The 13,055-nt window shown below is 43.9% G+C and overlaps 1 long non-coding RNA gene across 1 annotated transcript; it reads left to right on the forward strand.

Annotated features, from left to right (window-relative positions):
- Nucleotides 1–303: 303 nt before the first annotated feature.
- Nucleotides 304–1,446, forward strand: LOC140685280 (uncharacterized). The gene is made up of 2 exons (XR_012058655.1): nt 304–439; nt 683–1,446. It is a non-coding gene; the product is annotated as an uncharacterized lncRNA (long non-coding RNA).
- The last annotated feature ends 11,609 nt before the right edge of the window (nt 1,447–13,055 follow it).

Below are 13,055 nucleotides of genomic sequence, written 5' to 3' on the forward strand. Positions count from 1 at the left end.
AATATCAGATGGTTTAAGTAGGCAATCGGATACAAGAACAAGCTTGGACTATTTGATGGGTGAGAAAGGTCAGTTTGTTTTTAGCTTCTCTGCATATAAATCATCTATGAAAAGGTTTATTTTGCAAACGTCTTGAGCAGTACAAACAAGCAACACAAAGTTCAGTGATTTGGGGGTGGGCAGCAAGCTGGCCAAAAATGTCTCTTGACGTGCTTCATCCTTGTCACAGCAGCACTCCGTTACACCCCTCTGACACAATCCCAAATTATTCCCTTTCTGCCAGCAGTGATTTGCAGAGGGTTGGCATCAATGCAGAGCGACTCTTGCAGGGCTCACCTCTGCTGAGTGCAGCAGTATTTATAGATTAACAACTGCTCCCTCTGCTTTTGGAATGACTGGCAGGAATGCTTAATATTTGGGGCTGAATTCTTCTAGAAATGTAAGTATTGTTTACCACAGAAGGAAAAAGGCTTAGTCAAAGTGGAGTATTCTCTTCTAGGCAAATGTATGGGAGGTCTCCAGTGATACAAAGTTATGTTGTGCTACTGTTTTATCTCCTAATAGCATGTGCAATTTTGGGTACTGAGATGACAGAGATCTCTTTCAGAGGGTGTATAATGCACCTCTTTAAAACAATGCTTCTTGATGCTTATTTTTTATTGTATTTTAAATCTTTTTACAGAACAAAAACAGCAACAAAGAAACTTCCTCCATGGCTCCTCAGTAAAGCACCAGGTGTGTGTCCATGTCACTCCTTTAATGGGCATTTCTATTTTATGCCATATTTTTAAAATGTATTTACAGATTTCTTTCTAATTAAATGCTATGGATTAATTTACTGCTTATGAAAGGGAATGATTAATAATAGTGGCTCAGGCCAGACACAGTGGGGTAGGCATTGTGCAAACTTCCCTGCCTGGCTCTGCCACAGCATCTCAGTCTGGACCACTTTTACCCTGGAGAGTGGGGCTGGCCAGTTGTGCAATAGTTGGGGCACTTGGTGTGGCTTTTTCATCACATGCCAGCAAGGAAGAATTTCCTTCTGGAGTATCAGTGGCTGGCATGGTCCTGTAGCTTCTGCTGCTGCCATCCGTGGTGCTGGCACAAGAGAACCTGGCTGGGAACTTCGTGCTTGGCTCCAATGGAAGCACAGAGGAGACGAAAATCCCCCTTGCAGAGGGGCTGAAACTTCAGGACCTGAATAATGTCAAGGATGTAAATACTTATTGTCTTTAAGAGGAGAGTCATCTTTTTGAAGTCAAGCACATGCTGAAGTCATTTCTTGCCTGTGAAGGTCTAAAATCAGCAGAAGATGTAAGATGGGGGAGGTAAGAATGATAAAGGCTTGAGATCAAGTCATTACAAACTAGAAGTCATCATATCACTAATCTGTCTATATTAAAGCATAACTGATAAAGGCAGTCAATAAAAAATATCCTTACCTGCTATTCCTTGAGAATCCCATTTTTTTTGTGTGTTCAGGGCAACTCAAGCAACTACTAGGCGTTTATGGCAGCACAACCTGAAGTAACTGTAGGAACAGCTCCATTTCCAAAAGCTTGTAGTGCCCAGTGGGTTGTCTAGAGAATCCTTCCCAGTCCTGAAATGCACACTGATTTTCATGGCTGTAATATAATTCTGAGCTCACACTTTGGCGTCTTCACAAATCTTGTTGATACTGAAAACATGAAGTTATAGCAGCTCTGAAAGGTACAGGTCTGAGCTTTACTCAGCAGGATTTTTGAGAACCTAGTTTTGAGTATAACTTGTGCTTTGACACTTGCTGTCTCACAGAAATCCCTTTTATTCCTCTGGAAAGGAATCTCATCTTTACAATGACTGTCACAACAGAGCGCTTCTAGAAAGCAGAATTCCCTGTAACAGCTGTTCCAAGCTTTCCCTTCCTATTTTTAGACAGTAGGCACATCCCTCATCTGATATAATCCCAAGTAGCACTGTGAGTTAAATGTAAATTTTCAACAGCAAGAGTTTAGTCCCTATGCTTTAAGTATTTCTTCCAAATACACTTTCACTCTGACAGTCTTTATCATATTCTCTTTACATTTTTATAGAATAGACCCTCTCTTCATCACATACTTTCCATTAACAGTATTCCCAGCCCACTTAATGTTTATCATGCCTTGGTTTTGGAATTTGCATGAAGACATTAGAAAAGCAATTTTGAAGTTTTATACTTAAAAATACATCTCTCACTGCTGTGAGTATGAAGCTTGGACACTTTTTTTTTTTTAGGACAAGAAGGCAAATAGAAGCCAATAAATATTTACAAACTGTCATAAGAGATTATTTGTTTTCTAAAAAGAAAAAAATAATTGTAATTCTGAGTCTGTTACATCATTTCTTCAAACACTTTGTAATGTTGTAATAGATATGAATTACCATCTGGAGGCAAAAAGGGCTCTGGACAGAATGAAATGATGCTACAGTTATATGACAAGTAATTAACTACAGTGTGTAAATAATGTGTGTGCTGCTTGACCAGAATTAGCCAAGCCTCACACAGCTCATCTGATAATGCTATTTGTGGTTTTAATTTTTCTCCCAGAGAGAGTTCTGGAAGTCCAGAAGAGTCCAATGAAAAGCCTAATGTAACACTAATGAGAGTCAGTGGAGATTTAAAGTAATGCTGGTTAATACTGTGGGGTGAGACCAAGGATGGTTGCTGAGAAGTTTTTAGAAAACAGCAGTTGATCCAATACCATTGGAATAATTGACAGGGATTCCCTGGACTCCAGAATCAATGCTGGTACAGCTGGAGGTTGCACATGGAATCAGCTTCCGCAGGGTGATAATGGAATCTGATGTGTGGACACCTCCACTCCTGAAACTGAGCAGAGGCTCTTGGATTGCAACACTCCATTGGACCCCTGGTACACTCTGCAATCTGCTTCCTGCATTACTTTCAGCACAGATTTTAGGCCATTTCATAGGGTAATGGCAACTTAGATGTGGAAAATCCAGCAATGTCTTCCTGACCATAAACATTGCACCCACATTTTCTTTCCTCTTTCAAAAATTTAGCCTTATAAACCCTGGATACCAAGCAGGATTTTATTTCTAGGACCTTATATAAATGATTTTCATATACTGCTTGAAATAACCTACCTCATTATGATGAAACTTTATTACACATTGTCTTTAATTTATTCACACCATGTTCTGCAAGGCTGTCATTCTGGAAATTGCTTATGAAGAATGTTCCACTAAGCAAAAAAATGCCAGTTGAATATATTATGTAAAAATATGATTAAATTTAAAGAAATAAAAATCAAATCAAATTTTGACTGATCACAGAATGGGGTTTTTCCTGGTTAAAATCACACTGTCTGCACTAATTGTAGGTACGATTTTTGCAGAGCTCCATAAAGAACTTTCCATTGCTCCTCCTCCTGGCTTTGACTGCTGTAAATCCAATCTAAAACCTGGTAAACAAAGAAGGATCTTCACAAAAGAATTTAATGCTTGTTCCTTAGGAAAGTGTAAAGAGTTACCATCAGATAGGATTTTGCAGAGAAAATATTTACCTGCACTGATGTCTCGGTAACTGTGAAGAGCATTTTCCAATGAATAGTCAATGTTTGGCTTAAACTCAAGTGGCCAACACCTCATTCAAGCCAGTGGGTTTTGTTGATCCACAGACCTAATTATTTACACTCTCCAGGTATTGTGACCTTTAAGAAGCACATTTTAGATTGAAGTGAATGGATTTTTGCCAATTTACACCAGCTGTGGAACCAGTCCTTAGTTTTACACCCTGTTCTTAAACATTCTGAGTCAGAACCAAAGTACAAGGGTTCATGGAATTTAAGTAATTTCTGGATGTGCTCCTGGATCCCTATCCAAGATACCCTTGTTTTAGCCTTCCCTTGCATCATTATGAGCTCCAGAAGATGTGTTCAGTATGATACTTCAGCATCAGAAAGGAGTCATGGCTGTTTCAGTAATTCCTGTCTACATACAGCATTTTTTGTCAAGGCCCAGTCTGCTGCTGGTTAACAACAGGGAAATTCAGGAGCAATGTCACCCACCTGGCTACAAAAAAAATGAGAATCTTTTCTGAAGACCACACCTAAGGAAGAAAGAGGAAGGAGTAAGGAATACAGCAGCAACAGAGCAAGTAAACTCTAAAGCCAGAAACAGCTCCTATGTTTTCCAGTGTTCTCTTAGTGTCCACTGGACTAAACAGGTGTGTAATTCAGAGGCTGAATTCAGATGGAAACTCAGATGGAAACTCAGCAGAGGAGAGCTAGCCAGAATATCTGGAGCAAAACTTTGTTATTGGAATTGGAAGGGCTCTTTCACCAAGTTCACAGAGCAGTTCTGGAGTCCTTTGCATGTAGAGCACCTCACTTTGAAGTGAACTGGCTCCAGCCTCTAGATACAAGCAGACAATTCCTTTTTACCCCTTGAGCAATTGTGCACCTACAGAGAAAAGCGCTAGACAAGTACACAGCTATTACTGCAAAGAACTGCAGCTGTCCAACACACAGCAGCTGGAAGTATTAGAGAGTGGTGGTGACTTTGTTGGTGACTTTCTTGCTGAACGTCACTGGATTCTGGTCAGGAGAATTTAATCCGTCTTCTTACAAGTAATTGCAGTGGGGCAGATGAGAGCATTCCAATCTGATTATTTTAAAACCAAATTTTGAGAGTTCAATTCTCAACTTTGCCCAAGCATCGCTGTGATAAGGATCTCTATCTACACTTAAGGTGTTTTTAACCCATGGAAAGGGGCACACCACAGAGTGAACTATAGTCCGAGGAAAGATGTCAGGGGTTCCTGATTCAGTGTGTGACATTGGTGCTTTGAAAAATAGGCAATGATGAGCACTAACTGCAACTGTCCTATTATTTTTCCACAGAAAAATACCAGTTTATCAAAACAGATTTTGAATTTTAATTCAACATTCTGATATTTAGGAAGAAGTTTGGATCAAAATCAGAGAAAAATAAAGAGTGAAAGGATCTGCTACTTCCACCAATTTCAAAATAGAGAAGGTGGTAACTGGGACAGTTACCTAGAACATAAGTTGACTGGCTTTTAGTCCCTCTGATTCAGAGATTTAAAGCTTATACAGCTAATTATTACTGAGGAATTTTTACCTTTTTGGCTTCTTCTCTGATTTTTGGGCATGAGAATTCAAAGTTTTTTTGTTCTTTGGGAAAGGCTTGAGAGTAAGTGCTAAAATTTAGCAATTCCAACAAAGTACGGTTCTTATTTCCTAACCTGGATTTATCTCTGAAGCTTCACATAGCTGTCAAGAAGGGTTTCTGCACTCTTCCATCCCAGTTTCAGCTTTGAGTCTGTGTTGGGCCAGGGAGCTCTACTCCTATGGACTGAGATTTCTCAGCAAACACAGACGATCCACTGTACAGGAAAGACTAGACAATATATAAATGTTCTTATTCTTTCAAAGTCTTGTTTTATCTGTTGGCTTTAAACTCACAACCATGTGTATGAGGAATTGGGTGTGCCAATCCCATTAACAATAATGGGAGCAGAGAGCTTAATTCTCCACCGACTATGCTGAAAATGTGCCCCCTAAAGAATGCTGCGTGTGTAATTGATTTGGGCTATTTGTTTGAACTTGTCAAATGGATTTCTTGAATATTTTTAGCTAGTTTTGAAAGCACTCCCATCCTCAACCAGACACACAGGTTATTAAAGGATTTGATTTGACATTTAACAATTTTGTATATTAATATTCCCCACTTTTTCCTAGATTGACATAATCCTTCTAAATCCCAGCATCAACAGTCATTACACCAAAAGAACAAGATGTTGCTGCTGTCGCTGTGTTCCAGTATTGAATTTTGTAGGAGCTTGGTTAATTTGGACAGATTTATATTCTGCCATTTCCTGAACTGTGAGCAGGACCTTGCAGGTTCAGCTCTTTGAAAACATTCACATAAACAATCTCACTTCATTACTTTGAAGGAAATAGATTAAGCAGCATCTGCTAAAGTGGTGATATTCTGTGACATAGAAAGATGTTTTTTTGCTCTCAGTCCTGGCTAAATAAGACTAAATCCTAGGTACCAAGAGACTGGTACCTGATGGAGATCTGATATTAGATCTAGTGAGGATTCCTGTCATTTTGAGCTACTCTGGATTTCAGCTGTTTCAGGAGAGAATTACAGCAAGAAGTTTATTTTCAATTGATTTAATGATTGATAGTTCTTTCTATAGACAATGTGAACTGCAAACCAAAGGATTCAATGGGGTTTTAAATCCAAATTTTCCTAGGACTATTTTTATGATACGCCCTCATTCTATCTGGCAACACTGAAGTGCTTCTCCTGTCATCTCATTCCACGATCTCAAGCTATAAACTGTGTTTTGCCAGCCTGCCTCAGACTGGGTATTGCATCACTCAACAGATAACTCCATTGCAGTGAATTGGGCTACTCAGAAAATTTACTCTTCAGCTTCAGGTCTGGGTGTGATGGGATGAAGAGGATTCACTCAACAAGTGACTTCCTTATTTCAGTAGGTAGAGCAAGGTAGGAATGTTGGCTCTGTTTGAAGAGTCAGGAGCTAAAACAGCAAGGTCAGCATTGCAGGAAGATGTAATTTGCTGTTTTTATAAACCAGCAGTAACTTTCTACCCCCAAGAGAAAGTAATGAGTAGTGACTCAGAGGTGCGTCTGTGAGTCACAAACAGCCTGAGGTTTATCTTCAAGACAGTGTGATTAACACTCAACCCCTTGTTGGAGGCTGTGCCTAAGGGTACAATATTCCGTATGTGATGAACATGGATCTGATCTGGGACTGGTGCTGGATTGAGAAACATCAGGGCTGATCCCAGAGTCTGGATGCTGAATGTGAGTAGTACAAGTCAGCCTTTAGCAGAGGGCACTTTTGAGAAATAAGGATACCTGAAACTTTTGGTGGAAGATGCTTAATTTTTTTTCTAAAACTCTTGCCAGGCATGCTTCAAACCCAGGCTAAGGAGCTTGGTTAAGTTAATTTAGGTACAGCTGATTGTTAGTTATGGCAGAAACCCCCAATGAGTGAATGAAGAACTATGTTTAGTGCTATCCATTTATCAGCAGAGGTTTGTTCCCATGTATCAGCCTAATGCTGACACTGTAGTGTTTTCCAGGCCTGACTGCATCTCTCTAGGCTGTATCTATGGCAAAAGGGAGAGAACAGCTCTCAGTCTAGAGAAAGGCCTGTCTGACAACCCCTTCCCCTGGTCCTACTGCTCCATACACCACTGAGAACCTCAGGAAATCTTTCTGACCCTTTTGCCTTTAGGTGTTAGTTCTGGATTGAGACGTTGGGACCTTCTAAAGTTTATTCATCATATAAACTAGCAATAACTAAAAATATACCTCTTCTTTCATATACTTCTTTTTTTTTTTCTGTTCTAATATGCTACCTCACTCTTCATGTTTCTTTTGTGATTCATGGAAACACCATGAGTCTATGATTCATGCATTTTAAAAATCACCAGTGTAATGGCCTTTATTTCCTAATGTGCTTACAGAAGTTGACAGAAGTTGTGGTCTTGGTTGTATTTTGTAGTTTCCCCCAGTAAAACATCTTGAGAGAAGTTGTGGTTGACGTTATGCAAAAGAGGACTCTCACAATGAGGATCATGAGGTGTAGCTTATTTGCTGGGCTCAGCAGGACTGAAGGGCTGCATTAGCAGCACAGACATTGGCTTTTCTAAGCTTGCTTAGGACACACAATCCAAGTCTCAGTAGCATCTCCTTAACCTTTTCTACTTTCAAAGAAAATTAATTAAGTAGCAGAGAGAAATGGGGCGAGAGCTTAGAATCTTCTCTAGCTGTTCAACAACGTGTTACACTTTGGTCAACAACATGTTGTACTTTTAACAAAACAGATGTTTTTTTAGTAAATATACCGTGCTCTTGCTCATAGTGTTGGCTGCTTGCTGTTAGTGTTGGAACCTCGTGGATCCCTAAAAGAACGAGAGTAGCAGTCTAGCCATTGACTGTGAGCCCTGTGGGCATTGCCTTGCCCATGGTGGAGGTGCAGTGCCTCCAGCCTTCATCTTCATGGCACAGTTACCTAATCCATTTTCTGCCCTCAGCAGTTACAGCTCAGCATAAAAGTCCCATTACCAACTTCAGGAGGAATCCAGAGAATGGCTCCAGTGTTGTTCTTAGGTAGATCCTGGCCCTGTTCCTGTCAGCTGCCGCTGGCTCAGCCACTGCTGTGGAGAAAAAGGATTTCCCCTGAAAGCTGCTTCTCCCAAGGCCAAAGCATTTTTGTGACACTGCTGGACTGTGAAAGACTGATACACAGAAAATAGTATTAGTGCCTTGCTGAGAAGACCATTTGGGGGTTCCTGTACTGTAAACGTTGAAGAGACAGAACTTCTGGGGAGGTGATCTTGTCATATTCCACTCCACCCTCTCCAGGTTAAGATGCAGAATTGCAGTCTCAAAGGAAATTATTTCCACGCCACAGTCTTTAACTTTTCATCTGGGCTTTCATGTTTGACTTACAAAAATCTTGAATTAGGCAGGAAAAGAAAAAACGTTGAAACAAGGGAGCCCATAGCTCATCTTTATTTGCGTTGAATTTATTTACTCTGTTAACAGCCAGTCTTTGGCAGCAGCACTAAAGACCTGTCCCAGCTCCTGGGAGAACAGGCATTCACACACCCAAACCCACCTCATCTTGAGCACTTGCTGTGCAGTCCTGCAGCAACACATCCAGCCTGGACTCACCTCCTGGAGCAGGAGCTGTGCACAGGGAGGGGCTCCAGCCCTCCCACCTCTGCCTCCGGGCCCCACAGGGCTGCTCCTGCTGCCCCAAAACCTGAAACACTCCCACCCCAGGAAGAAAAGACACCTAGCTCGGAGAGCAGGAAGACAAGCTGCTGGGGTCAGGCCCACTGTGTGAAAAGGGGTGAGTAGAATAGCAACATTGAAGTTTGTGCTTTTGATCAGTGGGGTTATTTTAAGATTTTCATGTCCCTAAAACCAGTATATATGTTCCACAATAAATGGTCAACAGCCCACAGCTTAGGTCTGTCAGCTCTACTGAGTTCCATGCATGTTCCATAAATATGAATCATATAGTGAACCAAAAAAAAAGGAGGAGGGGCTGATTTATGCTTGTTTCCTCTGTACAACTACAAACATCTGTGTAGAAAACAAATATGGACACTGAAGGAAAAAAAAACATTTCACCCTTTCCATTTCCACCCCCCCCCCCCCTTATTTTGAAGCCTTACTAAGACAAGCCATGTGGTCAACATCTGGAATGTATGTGGGAATTATTCAAATGAGCCTTAGTGGTAGTTGCCTTGTGCCAGGCTCCTGAAGTGGCAAGGAGTGACAGCCACCACACTGTGTACATGCCACAGCCTCGTGCACCACATCCACATTCCAGTCATCTTCTGGCTGGGTTTGCCAGTGGTGGCCAGCAGGGCTGGTGGAACATGGCTCCACCTATTTAATGTCAAGTATATTTTGCATGTGTCTGGCCACGTCTGTTTCAGGATCGGTGTTTCACAGTGCCTTTCTTTGGGAGGGAGGGAATGGATGTTGCTGGCTTTAGTTTGGTGGGATAACCTTGACCACTTGAGCAGGCAGAGGACAGACAGGCACATGCTCTGTGCTGCTCATGAATTGAATTCAGTGGATCAGCACCAAGAGAGAACTTGAGCCACAGCAGAGACAGTCCAGTCCCTGCTACAGCTCCCCAGGCAGTGCCTGGGAGACTCTGCCACTGGATGGCCACCAGGTGAAGTCTGTGGCCCTTGTGCTTGGGCTCAGGCTCTGCTTGCCTGCAGTGCACAGCCCAGGCTCCCGTTCGCTCTTTACCTGTGCAGGCAAGTTTGTAACAGCCCACCATGCTCTGACTGGCTTCCCTGAACTTGAATATGTATTTGTGAATATATGGCTCTAAAACACTGCATTTAGTATCAGGTAGTTTGGGGCTTATTTTTCTTTTCCCTTAACTATCAGCTAAAAGTCACTGTCCATACTTAGGGAAGTCTTTGGCAAAATCTTTGTCTTCTTTGCTACTCTGTGAAGAGTGGCAGAAAACACCCTGGAACTAAGCAGACATTCTCTCCTGACCAGACAAATCTTGCTCCTTTTCTTCCCAAGTAACCAAGCATCTTCTAATTCGACGCTGGATCGTGAATACCTTATCATTACATCAGTCATCACGGCACTTGCGCCGGTTCCGGGCTGATTCTCCCCGTGTTAACTTCGATGGGATACGCACGGGTAAGCAGCCAGGAGCCAGCGGGAGCGGAGCGATCCCTCAGCGAGCTCAGCAGTGACCGAACGCTGCGCTGCCACCAGCGGAGCTCGCGGGCGGGGAAGGACGCGCCGATCCCGCATCGGCTCCGCGAGAGCCGCGGGAGCGGCGCCGGCAGCGCTCGGGACCCCCGGGCAGCGGAGCTCGGACAGCCCCAGGGCGCTGCAGCTGTGCTGAGCCGGGCCGGGCCGGGCCGGGCTGGGTCAAACCGAGCCGAGCCGGGCCGGGCCGGGCCGGGCTGGGTCAAACCGAGCCGAGCCGGGCCGGGCCGGGCTGGGTCAAACCGAGCCGAGCCGAGCCGAGCCGGGCTGGGTCAAACCGAGCCGGGCCGGGCCGGGCCGGGCTGGGTCAAACCGGGCCGAGCCGGGCCGGGCCGGGCTGGGTCAAACCGAGACGAGCCGAGCCGAGCTGGACCCCACGGCCGTGGCCGCTCCGCCGCTGCCCTCTAGCGGTGCCGGCCCCGCGCCGCCGCTGCTCCGGCACGGCTCGGCTCGGCTCGGCTCGGCCCGACCCGGCTCGGCTCGGCTCGGCTCGGCTCGGCCCGGCCCGGCTCGGCTCGGCTCGGCTCGGCTCGGCTCGGCTCGGCTCGGCCCGGCCCGGCCCGGCCCGGCCCGGCTCGGTTCGGCCCGGCTCGGCTCGGCTCGGCTCGGCTCGGCCCGGCTATCTCAGTATGTCATGGGGATCCCGGCCCCGCCTGTTCAGGGCTGTCCCTGGGCATCGCAGCCCCTTGGAAAGGCAATAGGTCTCACTGTTGGTAGGGCTGGCCACCAATATTTTGCCAAAGCTGTTTTTCAATGGAAAATTCAATTAAAACAACAAACAAACAAACAACATCACAACTAAGAAAACAAAACAAAAACCCCAGAAACATCATTTTCACAATGGAGATGTGCTTTTGCAGAAGAAATGTGTTTCCCTCCAGAAAAACTCAGCCAAAATTTTAAATTTCTGTCTGCTCTTTCAGTTTCTGCTGAAATTACTCATATTTATTTTTTTTAACACAAAGTTTGCATTTCTGAAGAAGAAGAGGACTCATTTTCCATACAGGTCTATGAATTAACTCTCATAAAACCCCAACCAGCAGCATGAGCATAGTTTTCTTTTTATGGATGAGAAGCTGAGAAGCAAAAAGGTTAAGTGATTTGGCTTCAATTCCTACAGGCACAATTAAAAGTTCCTGGCTCCCAGTTCTGTGCTCAGAATGTTAGATCGCATGACATATCTTTGGGAGCCTGTTAAATGCTTTCAGACTGCCTTGGATTTCAGCGGGAGGATCAGCCGATGGAAGGAGAACAAAAAGAGGGATGGTGCAGCCCCGGCTCACCGAGCGCGGCCTCCTGGAGCGAGGCCTGGGGACTCTCAGTGCTTTGCAGGGCGCAGCACACGACGTGGCTCATCAGAGAGCTGGCACTTTCTTCTGGCCTGCCCAGGCAAATCTTGTGTCTTAAGACGGAAGAGTGGTGGCTGTTCCATGGACAGTGCTGTTTGGCCTCGGTTTGAAATCTAGTTGAGACCCAGAATTGAAAACTGGAACCATTGAATCTCCCTGAGTGGTAACAGTGCAGCATTACACCATTAGCCCCAAGAGGTGATCATCCAAAATAAAAGATTAAGTAGCTGAAAGGAGACTGAAGGGCTCATCTTGGCCTTTCTTTGCTTAGAGCCAATGAGTGGAAGTGCCTAACCTGTATTTCCAGTTTGAGTACTTTCATAATGTCGATAAATGGTTAAATCATAGTATTCCAACCCAAGCCATTCTACAACTCTGTTTTCCTCATACCTCAGTTTTCATACATGCATATAAAGTGTTTCTTAGCCTTGTGGGGGAGCAAGGTCTTACTAAAAGGAATGGTATTTAGCTGGGCAGGAGCTCTGGTCAGCCACGCTGGGGGTTTGTGTATTCTCCAGAGTTGCAAGAGGCAGGATAACCTCCCGTTTGTGCTCGGTGTGCACAGGAACTCCAGGGGCCACACCTCAAGTGAGGCTCCCACTGTGGTGAAGCAGCAGAGTCCGGAGTGACTTTTAGTGATTCCCACCACCTGACAGGAAACTAAAAATTAAACTCACTTCTTGAAACAATGATCTGCTAGCCAGTGAACAAATTAAAACTTTTTTAATGCATATTCCCTTCATGTGGAAAAGGGAGTGTTTAGTAATTTAGTTTTTATACCCTTCCTCTACTCTGTTAAGGAGTAGCCAGATAAATTGACTACTCCTAGTCCCTGGTGCTTATGTGTTTTGAATCACAGAGTTTGTGTTGGTGCCACCTACTTAGCCCCTCATATGAGAGGTTTGTGAGATTTTATTGTACTGAAATCTCCTTTATTATCAAGTCAGTTCAAAATCAGTACTTTCCAGTTCAAATTTTTCTATTTTGCAACTCAGACAGCACGTGAACATCTTGGTCTAGATACACCTGTAGATGAATCTGAGACTGGTATCTAACCATCCACTTTAGTGAAGTTTAGGCAGTGTAATATGTATGCTATACATTATATAATATAACAATTCCTAGAAAAGCCTGTGCCATTCCTTTCATTAATTGTTTAAAATCAACACAGTCAACCTAGAAGCATAGGGTTTCTGCCTGAAATTGAGGAAACACAGGCACCTGGAGTCACAGCAGTGTGAAGTGGCGAGTCGGTGGCTGTTAGTGGAAAGTCACACATCGTGTGTACTGGTGTCCATCACTGAAATACTCCACGAACATTAGTCCTCATAATCCCTCCTTCAAAGGCCCAGAGACAGAGCTGGTTTAAAATAGCCTGTGCTGTGCCTTGTC

Source organism: Taeniopygia guttata, chromosome 18 (assembly GCF_048771995.1).
Source record: "Taeniopygia guttata chromosome 18, bTaeGut7.mat, whole genome shotgun sequence".
Classification (NCBI taxonomy): Eukaryota; Metazoa; Chordata; class Aves; order Passeriformes; family Estrildidae; genus Taeniopygia; species Taeniopygia guttata.